Source organism: Quercus robur, chromosome 4 (assembly GCF_932294415.1).
Source record: "Quercus robur chromosome 4, dhQueRobu3.1, whole genome shotgun sequence".
In the NCBI taxonomy this organism is placed as follows: Eukaryota; Viridiplantae; Streptophyta; class Magnoliopsida; order Fagales; family Fagaceae; genus Quercus; species Quercus robur.
In genome coordinates, this window is record NC_065537.1 from 11,592,114 (window position 1) to 11,606,237 (window position 14,124).

A 14,124-nucleotide genomic window follows, 5' to 3' on the forward strand; every position below is an offset into this window, starting at 1 on the left:
GACATAGTCGGAAGAGAGCCAAACCAGAATCTTCTGCATCTCACAATGACTCTCAGTTCAGCACTCTCTCCCTCGATGAGAAACTTGATCGCATTGTCTCCTCTGTCTACGAGTTGAATACCAAGATGTCTGGACTCACTACTTCTCTACACCATCAAAGCAACCGCTGGGATATGAAGTTTACTTCTCTTCAAACTCAATTGGATCAAATTCAGAGGAAGCTAGAAGAGGATGACTAGCCTATTCCATGACAAAAAGGGGGAGTGATAGGCATAATCAGAGGGGGAGGATATTACCCTAAGGGGGAGTGTCACTATCTAAGGGGGAGTGTCTTTAATTTTTTTTTTTTTTTTGTTTCTTTCTTCTCTTTAAGTTGATATGTTGTGTTTTGTAAAACTGTTATTCAGGTATTTTGTTGGTTTGTACCCATGTGCTTTTGTAAGCTTTTAGGGTTAATGTTTTATGCATAGTTTGTAGGCTTTATGGTATGTACCTTGCTTAAGTGCAGCCTTTATGCTATGTTGAAATCAGTACTTTAATCTAAATGTTCTGCATTTTGGTTTATGTACTGTCACTCTTGTGCCCTTGTAGGATTGTTCCTAGATGCATATGCCATGTGTGCTATGCATTGGTTGAGTGTTGAGCATACAAGTGTCTTGCCTTGTGCTTGTTAACTTGTATGTCCTTGTGTTCATTCCAAGTGTGAATGAGCACTGTGATCACTACCTTGTGGTGTTCACTTGGTTGATCAAGCCATGGTTTGTTTATTAACTCCATCTTTGCTTGATCTCACATTGCCTGTTTCATATGCATTTATAATTTTCTGCTTACAATGATCATGGTGTTTTGTTGTGTTTCAGGACTTTATGTTCATATGATTCAAGTGCTTCACAGCTTCTAGAGTTAGGTGTGAGTGAGTTTTGTTCAACTGTTCCCAACTCACATGTTAAGTCTAGAGTCTGTTTTAGGGTTTTGTCACGGAATAGCCAAAGGGGGAGATTGTAAGGTTGAATTTATTCAACCATCTAATTGGCTTTATTCCGTGCCAAATTTGCTTGTAATTCAGCATTTAGTAACCCTGTATTTAGGTGGGATTGTTGTAAGGGTAGTGAGTGAGATAGAGTGAAGATTGCTCAAGAGTGTGCAAGAAAACAGAGTGTCGCGGCTGGGACTCGCGGGTGGACTCGCGGCTGCAAGCCGCCAGAAGCTGCACACGTGCCAAGCATGCTGGAAGATGAACAGTCATGCTAGCTGGAGCACTACAGGACAAAACAGGACAACTGGCCATACGGTTAACTCGCGACTGGATCTCGCGACTTGGTCAAGCCGCGAGGTCAAGTCGCGAGCCACCCCTGTTTTGGAAAAACCTGACGTTTCACATTCCTCTTCACTCCAGTATAAATACCCTTTTAACTCACGATTGAAAGAGAGCTTCCAGAGAGAATTTTCAGAGAGAAACCCTAAAAAAAAAACAAGATTGTTTCACACACAATCCCTACCTTAGAGTCTCATCAAATTCCCTCACTCTCTTCCTCTCCATTGTCAAATCCTTGAGAGGCATTATACCAAACCTGGTTCTCACCATCATCATCTCTGTGAGACAGTCGTTTGGAGTTCTGGGAAGCAGTTAGGAAGGAGCCAATCTTCATTGGTTGATGCTACGGTGTAGTAGCGGAATCCGGAAAGCTAGAAAAGAAAAAGGTTCGGCGCAACCTCGTTGGAGCAAGAAGCTTGGAGGGCTTAGGTGCACTGGGTAGATTAGGCTTGGAGGGTCTATTGCTGTCCTTGTATCCCAACTGTATTTTCTAGTGGATTGATTACCGCTTGGAGGGCGGCGGAGAGGTTTTTCGCCGAGGTCTTCGGTTTCCTCTTTGATAACACATCGGGTGTTATCTTTGTGTTTGCATCTTCCTTCCTCTCTATCTCTGCCTTTACATTATCTGCTGTGGTTTATTTTGTTATGGCTTAGATAGTTGTTTAACCAATTTCATATTATAGCATATGTTAAGTTTCCGCACACTTGTTGTTTGACATATTGCTTGTGTTGGTTAAGTTGGTTTTTGGGGGTCTAAACGTTCAAAAGTGTTTTTGTACACGTTTTTGAACTTTCAAGACATGTTGATTCAAATCGATCAATGATATGTCAAACATGGAGCCAAATGAAAAGCTTTAAACTTATTATACTCAAGCCTTTGTGGGAGGTCATATATGCATATTTCTATAATTGAGATAGATCACATTATCTAGTGCTACTTATGTATGTCTTGATTGAATTGATTATTGAAGCTTCACATTAGACTAAGGACTATCTCATCTTCGATATTCACACACAACACACATGTTTATGTTCAATGAATGTCATATTCATTTGTGTGATTGTACTTGATTAAATGTGTTTTCACATGCTCTATATTTGTTGATCTATGACAAAAAGATTTTTGAGTATTTTAGTTGTTTTTGGAAAATACTTTATTTTTGCAAAATGGTCCAAAAATTTTAAAAATTGTTTTGCCCTGTTCAGGTGACTCAGTCGCGGGTAGAACCAGTCGCATGCCCCAGTCGCAAGCCCCAGTTGCAAGTCTATCACAGAGATTTTTCGTGACTCATTGGGGACTCCTTGGCGGGTAAATGCTTCATTCGCGAAAAAGACTTAGAATATTTTTCAAAAATTTGATTTTCATGCTTTTCACAGCTCAGGTTGGTGACTTGTTTGCGGGTGGAAGGTCCAGTCGCAAGGGGTACACAGAGATTTTCGCGGCTCAGTTTGCGACTTTCTCGCTAGTGGAACTTCTAGTCACAAAAAAAACATAGAAATTTTTTTCAAAGTTTTCTTTTTAGTGTTCTGGCGGCTGGTCCTAGCGACTTGCATGCGACTTGTCTCAGTCGCGAAAATCACGTGTTTTGGGTAAACTTGGTCAATTTTTAAACCTTTTCAATTTTCCCTCAAACATTTCTGATTGTTCATCTTCTTCTTTTCTGAAAACTCTCAAACTCACTATGTCTCTCTCAAACGAACTTGCATTTTGCTTCACTTCTCTTTCAAATCTTCAAGAAAAAAGGTATGGGTTTTCTCTCTCTCACTACATATTTCATGTTTTGAGCTTTGTTTTCCTTGGATTGGTGTTTCGTTACTGAGTTTTGTGATATCTGTAGTTTCAACTATGGGATGGGTTCATGTTTGATGAGTTTGGGTGTTTGGGCTTGCTTGATCTTGTTTGGGCTAGGTTGCTAATTATGGGTACTTTCATGTTCCATTTCAATATTAGAGTTTATTATCTGATCTATGTTGTATGGTAAATCTCATACCCATATTTATTGGTCACATTGTCATATGATATTGTTTTTGTGAATTACTCTGTTTTTGAGCATTTTTGTTTCAGTTTGGTTAAGTTCTATTTGTTGGGTTATAATGTCTTTTCTGCTTGTTGCTGTAGTTTCTTGTTCTTATGAATGCTGCTATTGTCTTGAGGATACTGTTTGCTCTATGTTGGTTTAGTCATATCATAATCATTTAGATATGTCTCATAGACATATTTTTTGAATGTGGTATTCCTTGTTTCAATTCATCTGAGTAGTGGTGATACATTTTTTGTTTGGAATTGTGACCTAGAATGTTTGTGTTTGAGTTGTTGTGTAAATAGGTTGTTCTATTCCTCACTGCTTTGAACTTTCTCATCCTACACCTGTCTCTGAACTGTGTCCTGATTGAGTGCTTTGATGTTATATTTTTGACAATAACGTGTGACTAATGTTTTGAGTGTCCCTCTATTGTGCTCTGTATTGTGGTCTTTTCTGCTTGTTCACAGATGACACCTTCTCCTACAAAGAAGAAGACTCCTGCTAAGAAAGCTAACAAAAGGTTGAAAATGGACCATAACCTATTTAGGTTGGTTCAACGCTTTGATAGATATAGGGATTCTTTCTTGAGGGGTACCATCATTCAGGAAAGATTTGTTGACTTAGGGGATTTGAGGGACTCCTTCATTCCAAGTTGCTTTAAGGGTAGAGGATGGGATAAATTATTGAATGACCTGCTTGCTGTCTGTAAGCCTTTAATTAGAGAATTCTATGCAAATGCTATGATAAGGGAGGATGAGTTGAGTTGTTGGGTTAGAAGAAAGGAATTCACCATAGATGCCTATAATATTGATGAGGTGTTAGGGCTTGAAGGATTAGAGGACTCTGACTTCATCAACTACAAAGACAGGATGCTTTCTATAGAAACTGTCCAAACTCGCATATTGGTGGACAACGAGAAGGGAGATGCCTCAACACTACCGCATTTCCAGCTGACATGAGGTGCTTAACCACCATCATGATGTTCAATTTGTATCCTGTGAGGAAGCTGACTACAATCAACAATGCCAGAGCTATCTTCCTCATGGAACTTAAGGAGAAAACCTTCATTGACATCAGCTCTCACATCTTTGACACTATTGTAGATGAGCCTAAAACCACCTCTAGGCCTAAGCTGATCTTTCCTAGCCTTCTTATGAGGCTTTTCAAAGCAAAATGTGTTGAAATCCCTCAAGATATCAGTCCCATGCCTACACCTTCAGCTATCAACAAGCTAACCATCATCAGGATTCAAGTTCGTCTTCCAGGTGATGAAGAGGTAGGTGATCAAGATGAGGGTGACCAAATGGAGACTGAGACAGTGACTATAGGACAAGCTTCAACACCCAGAAGTCGAGACTAGAGGAGTAGAGCTTCAACCTCATCAAAGGTACCACCTGATGTATTCCAAATCATTCTGGAGAGGATTGATGGACTCAGAGAGATCCAAAATGAGCATACTGATAGTATGGCAGCTCTTCAGGATCAACTCAACATGCTTTTAGCCAAGTTTGATAGCTGCAGCACCTAGCAGTGACCCTTTGGCCATTCAGGTCAAAAAGGGAGAGAACTTTTGAGGGATAGCTCTTGAGGGGGAGTGTCAGTTTAAGGGGGAGCTGTTTATGCTTTGGTTTTACTTTATGTTTATTATAGTTTATTGTTTTGGTTTTAAACTCATGGATCTATTTTAATACAACTCATGTTACTTTGGTTTGTCAATGTTTAAAGTTGTTATTCAGGATGTTTATGGTAGTTTGTGCCCATGTTGCTTTTGTAAGCTTTTAGGGTTTGTTTCCATACTTTTGTAGGCTTTTATGGTTTGTACCCTGCTATGCAGCCTTTATGTTCTATTGCTATAATACTTCTAGCTAAATGTTATGCATTTTCTTTAAGTATTCTCACTCTTGTGCCCTAGTAGGATTTTGTTCCTAGATGCATATACTTTAAGTATTGTGCATTGGCTGAGTGTTGGGCATGCAAGTGATTTGCATTGAGTTTATTAACTTGTATGTCCGAATATTCATTCCAAGTGTGAATGAGCATTGTGGTCACTATTTTATAGTGATTGCCTGTTTGGTCAAGCCATGGTTTATTTCTTATTCCATTTTGCTTGATCACATTGTGCTTGCCTCATATGCCTTATAAGTTTTCTGCATACAATAATCAAATTGTGTTGTTGTGTTTCAACAATTACTTGTTCATATGATTCAAGAGCTTATCAGATTCTAGAGTTAGGTATGAGTGAGTTTTGTTCAACTATTCCCAACTCACATATTAAGTCTAGAGTTTTTTTTTTAGGGTTTTGTTACGGAATAGGCAAAGGAGGAGATTGTAAGGTTAAATTTTATCAACCATCTTGTTGGATTTATTCCATACCAAATTTGCTTGTATTTTAGCAATTGGTAACCCTGTATTTATGTGGGAATCATGTAAGGGTAGTGTATGAGAAAGTATGAAGAAATGTTCAAGATTATGCAAAGAAGCATGGACTCGCGACTTGCAAGCTGCCAGAAAGCTGCACACGTGTCAAGCATGCCAGAAGCTGAAGAGTCGCGCCAGCTGTTACACTATAGGACAAAAGTCTCAGACTGGCTAGGTCGTTAGCTCTCGGCTTGAACTCGCGACTTAACCCAGTCGCGAGGTCAAGTCGCTAGAACACCCTATTTGGGAAAAACTAACTTTTCACATTCCTTCTCATCCTACTATATATATACCCTTATACCCACGATATTTAGAGAGCTTCCAGAGAGAATTTTGAGAGAAAAACCCTAGAGAAAAATAAGATTAATTCATCCACAATCTTCATATAGAGACTCTTCAAATTCCTCTACTCTCTTTCTCTCCATTGTCAAATCCTAGAGAGGTACATTATCGAAACCTTTTCTCACCATACCCATATCTGTGAGGAGGCCATTTGGTGTTTAGGAAGCAGTTAAAAAGGGAACAATTTTATATTGGTAGATGCTATGGTCAAGTAGTGGAATTCGGCAAGCTAAAGAAGAAATAGGTTCGGTGTAACCTCGTTGGAGTAGGAGCTTGGAGGGTTTAGGTACATTGGGTAGATTAGGCTTGGAGGGTCTTCTGCTGTTCATGTATCCCAATTACATTCTTTAATGGATTGTTTATTGCTTGGAGGGCGGCGGAGAGGTTTTACGCTGAGGGTTTCGGTTTTCTCTTCGATAACACATCGAGTGTTGTCCTTGTGTTTGCATCTCTCTTCCCTTAATCTTTTCCATTTAATTTCTACTGTGAATGTGATTTTATTTGGTTTAGATTGTTTATCAATTTTGTATTAAGCTTATGTTCATTTTCCGCACATTAATTGTTTGATATTAAGTTTGAATTGGTAATTTGTAAATTTGGGGTCTAAACGTTCAAGGTGTTTCATACACTTATTTAACTTTTAGCTTCTTTAAGAGAAAGATGGTCTAGGGCAAGTTCTATCTCCGGTTACAATTTGCATGAACACAACTTTACTTCACACTCGTGCAACTATGCAACCTTTGACGACCCTTAAAATAATTCTTATATATGTTTAGGGTTGTGAGAAAAGAAGACCTAAACACATACTCACAGATTGAATGAAAAATAGCTCTGAAAAACTGAGTTTCATAAACCTCGATAGATAGCCATCTATCAAGCTAGCTGTCGAGCCACAAGCTGAAATAGCTTTTAAACCTCGATAGATGCTAGCTGTTAAGTTTTAAAATCCAACACTTCTTCACTTGTTTCTAGGATAGACTTGCATGGCTTTAACACTTGAACTTGAAACCTTGTTCCTTGAAGTATTAAACTCATCCTAGATATACCCAATTACAAGTAAAGTGCGTTTTGTCAAAGGATTAGGCAATTACATAAAATATTGACATATGTTCCTAACATTGAATCACATATGTCCTAACAATTTAGGCTCTTCCTCTCTTAATTTGTAAATTTCTTTTTCATTTGATTCCTCTCTCTCTCTCTCTCTCTCTCTCTCACAACAAAATTTTTGGTGTGCTGGAATCTCTAATCGGAGTTAGAAATATTCCAAAGAGCTAGGTCAGCAACACCGATGAGAATTGTAGTATCCTCTGTTATTTCCTCCGGTGAATCTTTTGATGGCATTTATGCAATGCAATTGTATTGTTTGAATATTGTGCATTGCTTTTGTTGTGTATTTGTTCTTATTGATTGAATGTGGAAATTAGGGTTTGATTTTGGTGTGTGATTTGGGGTTCAATTTTGGTGAATATAGGCTTTTGGTGTGTGATTTAATTTGCTCCTTCAAGCTTCGTTTAAACACTCATCTTATTTTTGGAAGATTTTACTGTGCTGGTTTATACTATTTGATCTTTCAGGAATTTCATATTCTTTTGGATGATTGCCTATAACTTCTGCTCCATTTTTTTAATTCAATACGAAATTCAAATAATTATTTAACTAGATCATCCAAACTTGGTTTAAATCTAGGAGATTTTGCTTAGTTTGTTTATTAGAATTTTATATTTTATAAATTTACTACATTTTTTGAAGCACTACCTATATGTACTTATACTGTTGTGATTGCGATTGCGGGTTTTTTTTTTTTTTTTGGGCGCGTAACTCCATTGGTTTATGCTTTTGATACTTTTATGTATTGTTATCTCTCTATTTATTTATTTTTTTAATATACATCGAATTTTTTTGTACCTATTGCTTTTGTATCACAGTGTGATCTTGTTGAGGTAAATTCTTATGAGGTGTGAAACAATTAGCGCATGTATCACTGAACTTTTTGAAGTTTATGCAGCATTGAGGAGGTATGCACTCTCTAAATTATTCAACCTTCAATTGGCAGAGTCCATAATTGTATGTGATGATAGAGTTTTGTTAGTACATTCAATTAGTATATCATGTTTTATAATTTTTTTTCACTTCAGATGTCGGCCGTATTATAGAGTCTATAAAATGGTAAAGAAACTATGTTTTTTATGACCTTAGTCAGGTTGGTACGACCTTTAATCTTTTTTTTTTTTTTTTTGGTGGTCCTGATATTAGGAGATTACAGTAGTTCTTTGATTGCATTTCTTCTTTACAACTATGCCTTACAAGTTTCGTTTTTCTGCTTTTTCACTCTTGAATTAGTAAACTACTTCACCTCAGATGACTCCTACTAGTGTTTGGACTAAGCAACCACAGTGTATCTATAAGAAGAATCAAAATATTGTACGATTCCTAGGATTACTGAAAACCTGAACTATTGTTTGTATTCCTTTTTTTTTTTTTTTTTTTTTTTTTGGATGGTAACTATTATTTGTAATTGTTGAAAAATTCACATAAGAGCACATGCTGTCGCTGGTACAGTTTACAAATTCTTTCCTGATCTCTGCAAGTCATTTACCTATAACTTAGTATCAAGTGAAGGACAGACTTCAAGTGATGGAATACTATTAAGAGTATGCTTTAGATGTCATTTATCATGATGACATTGTGTTTATTTATGTTTGTTTTTAGAGCCCTTAAAACACAACCAGATTAACTTAGTTATTTAGCCAAGTGATTAACTTAGGTAAATTAGCAAATCTAAGTTAACACACATATATCATATCAATGTAAAGTGCGAAAAATAAAGAACACAAAAATATGATGACCTAGGAAAACCAAACTGGTAAAAAATTTGGGGAGGATTTAACCTAGCTATCCTGAAGGCACAACTAGATTATTTTAGTTATTTAGCCAAGTGATTAACTTAGGTAAATTAACAAATCTAAGTTAACACACATATATCATATTAATGTAAAGTGCGAAAAATAAAGAACACAAAAATATGATGACCTAGGAAAACCAAACTGATAAAAAATTTGGGGAGGATTTAACTTAGCTATCCTGAAGACAAAATCGAATACACTATAAAAGAATTGAAGTTTACACAATAGCGACTTAGACTACTAACATCCTATTGCTAGCTCGAGTAGGAAACTTACTACTACGGCCACATGACAGCTCCAAGTCCATAAATTACTTCTTTCTTGAATTTCCAGCAAGTACAAGCACAATAGCATGTGTATCTTTAAGCTCTTAAATGTAGCAACTGAATGATCACCAAGTTCTTGACATAATCTTAAATTTTGGAAACCCTAAGTATGTGCGAAGGTATTCACCTCTGATCTCACAAAAGATTCACACACACAGCATCTAGAGCATCTCTAAAAACATGGCTAGGGTTTTCTCTTTTATACTTAAGACAAAACATAAAACCCTACCCGTCAAACGGGCTTGGGCTGAGTTGGAAAATTCTACAGAAAAACGTTCTGCTCAAGTTTCGATCGATCGAGCCAGACAGAATTGCATAATAAATTCTGCAATAACTTGATTCCAACTTTACATAAAACGCATACACTTTGAGCAGGTCTAAACAAGACTAAAAGCTGTTTTGATCATGGTTTGCCAACATTACAAGTCAAAGTTCTAATACATTATTTCCTAATCCTTAGAACCTAACAGTTTATATCTAGGAGATTTTGTTGTGTTTGATTATACGATTTAACATTTCACAAATTTCCTGCGTTTTTTGAAGCACTACGTATAAGTACTTATATTGTTGCAATTGCGATTGTAGTTTTTTTTTTTTTTGGCAGGTAACTCTACTAGTTTAATCATTTTAATTTTTTTGGGTAATCATTTGTAATCACCTTGTGGAGGTTAATTATGAAAAAATTTCAATACCTCTCTTGACTCTAAACTTCTTGTTTCTTTGATAGCTGGTTGTATTGAGGATGGTCTGTATTGAATTCTTTCTATGCAAGAGCTGGTTGTATTTAGCTGGTTATTTCTATGATAAGAATGTTGATTCCTCATTCTTAGGCCTTACGCTAATTTATGCAGAAACCGTGTATACATCATATCCATGCTCCACTTTTGGTTTTTGAAAATCCACTTTGGCAATTAGGAACATACAAATTAGCAGTAATTCTCAGTGGATTATTTTATGAACTTAACAAAGGCTTTAGAGAGGCCACTTAATTTTCCATATTTTCACTTTAGTAAATTAAAATTTTCCATGAGGTACAATTCAATAGTTTCTAGATTGCTGCTCTCACTGAACATATTCTAAAACTATCATGAAAAAAAAAAAAAAAAAAAAAAAAAAAAAAAAAAAAAGTGAATAGGCCTACTTGCTTAATAATACATTTTTAAATATTATTTGGCAAACCCTGAAACCTAGACTAGCTCCACCATCCAGATTTTTCTCAAGTTCAACCTCTTCTAGGCTTATAACGTTGCTAGATTTGAATCCAAGGACAAGAATCAAAGGCCAATATGCACTTATGATTGTAACCATGGCAACAATCATATAGTATCACATACATCTGTATAGCTGATCAAGTGCATGTACTCTGTTGCAATGATGGGGATCTTAATTTTATCCTAATTGTATAAAATAGTGACCTCAAGTTTGCGCATTATTGACTGCCTTTAGAAATAGTTTGTTTTTTAGTTGCACTAGAGTTCCACATACTTTGCATTTGGGTCTACTTGATGGGAAATAGGATGCCAAAAGCGTATTTAAATAGTGCTGGAAAAATGTACTTGAAGCCATATATATAGTTTTTTTGTTGTAATCATACTGGTGGTGGTGGCAGTGTTTAGTAGCTTAAGAGCTTGCCAAACTAGTTTGGGGTCCTTCACCCACCCAACCACCTATAATTAGGAACTAAAATTCTGCTGGGGCTTTATTTATAAGCCTTCAGCATTACCAATGCTTATAAATAAAGCCCCCATAGAGAAATCTTTTGCCCAATATGTTATGAATGATTTTCCTCCAAACAATTAAAGGTAAACTCTGTCCTAATATAGGTGGAATAAAGCCAATCATTGTCAGAGCAACAAACTCTCAGCCTTACCTTGTATATTCATTAAAAAAAGGGTGTGTGTGTGTGTGTGTGTGTGTGTGTGTGTGTGTGAGAGAGAGAGAGAGAGAGAGAGAGAGAGAGAGAGAGAGAGAGAGAGAGAGAGAGAAATATGGATGCTTGGGCAGCATTAGGCCAATCACTTGGCTTCATGTTTTCTCAACACATTGATGGCTCCTCATGCAAGATTAGTAATGCTCTTAAGGGCTCTTTCAGGGGGACAGGCTTGGTCTCCCTACTTGAGTTGGATCGATGAGCCCGATGAGGGGGCAGCATTTGGAGGCACCTTGCTCCACATGATGCCCCATGGCCATGGCAGAGGAGTGCCATAGTGGGAAGAGTTGGTTTTTATGATGGGCAGAAGTAGGTGGTGCTAACCTTATTTGGTGGTGCATGACATTGGTGGCTTGTTGGCTGATTGCTTGTTTGGTCTTAATGGCTTGTGTGCAAGACAGGGCTGGGCTGCTATGATGATCAAATGCTATGTACAAGGCATTGGGCTAGTGGGTGATGGCTAATGCATAGACAAATGCTAGAGGGTTGATGGGTGATGGCTAATGCATGAGCCAAGCCTTCCAAAACGTGGGGAAACATGTTGTGTGCACTACTGGAGGATAGGCAGAAGCCTAGGATTTGCTGAGACATGGGTTGTGCATGTGTAGTATATGCAGTGGCAGTTACAAGCAATTACCAAGTAGTTACTAGTTTCCAGATTATCAGACTTGCTGTGTAGGGGCTAAAAACGTGGAGAGCAAACCAAGACAACATCAGTTGAAGGTTTCCTAAGTCAAACCAAAGTAGTAGAACATAGTGTGTTTTGTATCTGTGGGAGTTCTTGTATAATCTATTCTAAGTGTTTCTTGTAGTGTGTGTGAGTGGTGTTGGATAAGACTAAGTCAGGAATTAAGGGCCATCATAGGCAGAAAATTGAGTGAAAAATTTAACCTTGTGACAATTGGTATCAAAGCCTAGCTACAATGTCTTCAGATACCAAGGCAAGATTGACTATCTTAGAGACCATACTTGAAGTTTGGGTAGAGGGAGAACAAACTTTCTATGTGTGACAGATTGGATGTACTTTCTGTAGAAACTTATGTGGTAAGGAATGAACATTGTTGGCTGCAGCATTGGATGCCTAGAGCAGTGCAACAAAAGAGACCCAAAGCCAACTTGAGATAGAAATTGCCTTGTTAAAGAAGGCAATGCTTGATCTTCCTAGGGCGGAGGAAGTTGCCACAAAAGTGAAGGTGCTTGAACCAAAGCCCTTTAATGGTGCTAGGAGTGCCAAGGATTTGGAAATTTTCATTTAGGACATAGAGCAGTATTTCAAGGCTACTAGAGTGCTTGATCAAGAGAAGGTGACTATTACTAGGATGTATCTTTCAGGGGATGCAAAGTTATGGTAGAGAACTCATGTGGAAAATGACGTAGATGCTGGTAGAGGGAAGACTGACTCGTGGGATACCTTAAAGAAAGAATTGAAGGACCAGTTCTTGCCTACCAATACTGCTTAGGGAGAGGAGTGCCCTGGTGGGCAGAGTTGGTTTTTATAATGCGCAGCAGCAGTTGGTGCTAACCCTATTTGGTGGTGTATGGCATTGGTGGCTTGTTAGCTTATTGCTTGTGTGTGGACTTGGTGGCTTGTGTGCAAGACAGGACTAAGCTGCTATGATGATCAAACGCTGTGTGCAAGGCATTTGGCTGATGGGTGCTGGCTAATGCATGGACAAATGCTACTGGGTTGATGGTAGTTACTTGACGTGTTGCATGTGGGCATGTTGTGTGGGTTGTGTTGCTGATGGGGGAGGGCTTGGGCATGGGCCAAGCCTCCCAAAATGTGGGGAAACATGTTGTGTGGGCTGCTAGAGGATTTGCAGAAGCCCCATGATCTACTGAGACATGGGTTGTGCATGTGTAGTATTTACAGTAGAAGTTTCAAGCAGTTCCTAGTTTCATGATGTTCAGACCTACTATGTAGGGGCTGAAAGGGTGGAGAGCAAACCAAAACAAATCAATTGAAGGTGTTCTAAGTCAGACCACAAGTGGCAGAATGTCCAAGACCCAAACAATAACTGCAACAGTAGTTATTTCTATGTATATAACCCTAATGTTGTTGGGGGTGTCAAAAGCAGAGTGCATTTTTCCTTGGAGAGAATTTTTTGTATTTCTTCAGGCTTATAAAGGGTTTCCTTTGTACTTGAGATTAAGTAATAAAGGCTGGGGGTGGGTTCCTTGTAAACATAGTATGTGTGCTATGTGTAGGAGTCCCTATATAATCTGTTCTAAGTGTTTTTCGCCGTACACGTAAGTGGTGTTGGCCGAGACTAAGTCAGGAACTTAAGGCTATCAAAATTGAGTGAAAAATTTGAACCTATGACACAAAAGGAAGTATGTACAGAAAAATCACACGTACTCTATATGTGAACATAATTGGTTCCCCCACATATGATTCACAATTTTAGGGATGTAGAATAATTGATTTTTCATTTTCATGGTTATATATTTTATAATTTGGGACAGGTACACTTGGACACTAGCAGTTTTCATCAACTGGCGTACAGGACGGGCACTAATTAACACATCACAGTCCTTGCATAAACACAAGTTCCTACAAGGCATCAATATCATAGACACCTCCCTTCCCTTGCATGCCCTGCAAGTTATGTGCTCCTTCAAGCCATGGCAATTCATAGAAATAGATGTGATGTGATGAAGACTACATAAAAGCTTGAGACCAATAAAAAGCCACAATTTCGTGGTTTGGTCATCTCATGTGGTTCTTCAGCAAAGTTAGAGCAATGTTTTCCCTCGGAAAAATATTTGTGATATGGTATTCCCTTGAACATATCCTTCTTATGTTCATTAAAGCTTTGTTGTATATCCTTATAGTGGAAGTATGATCAAGAGAGGTCATTTT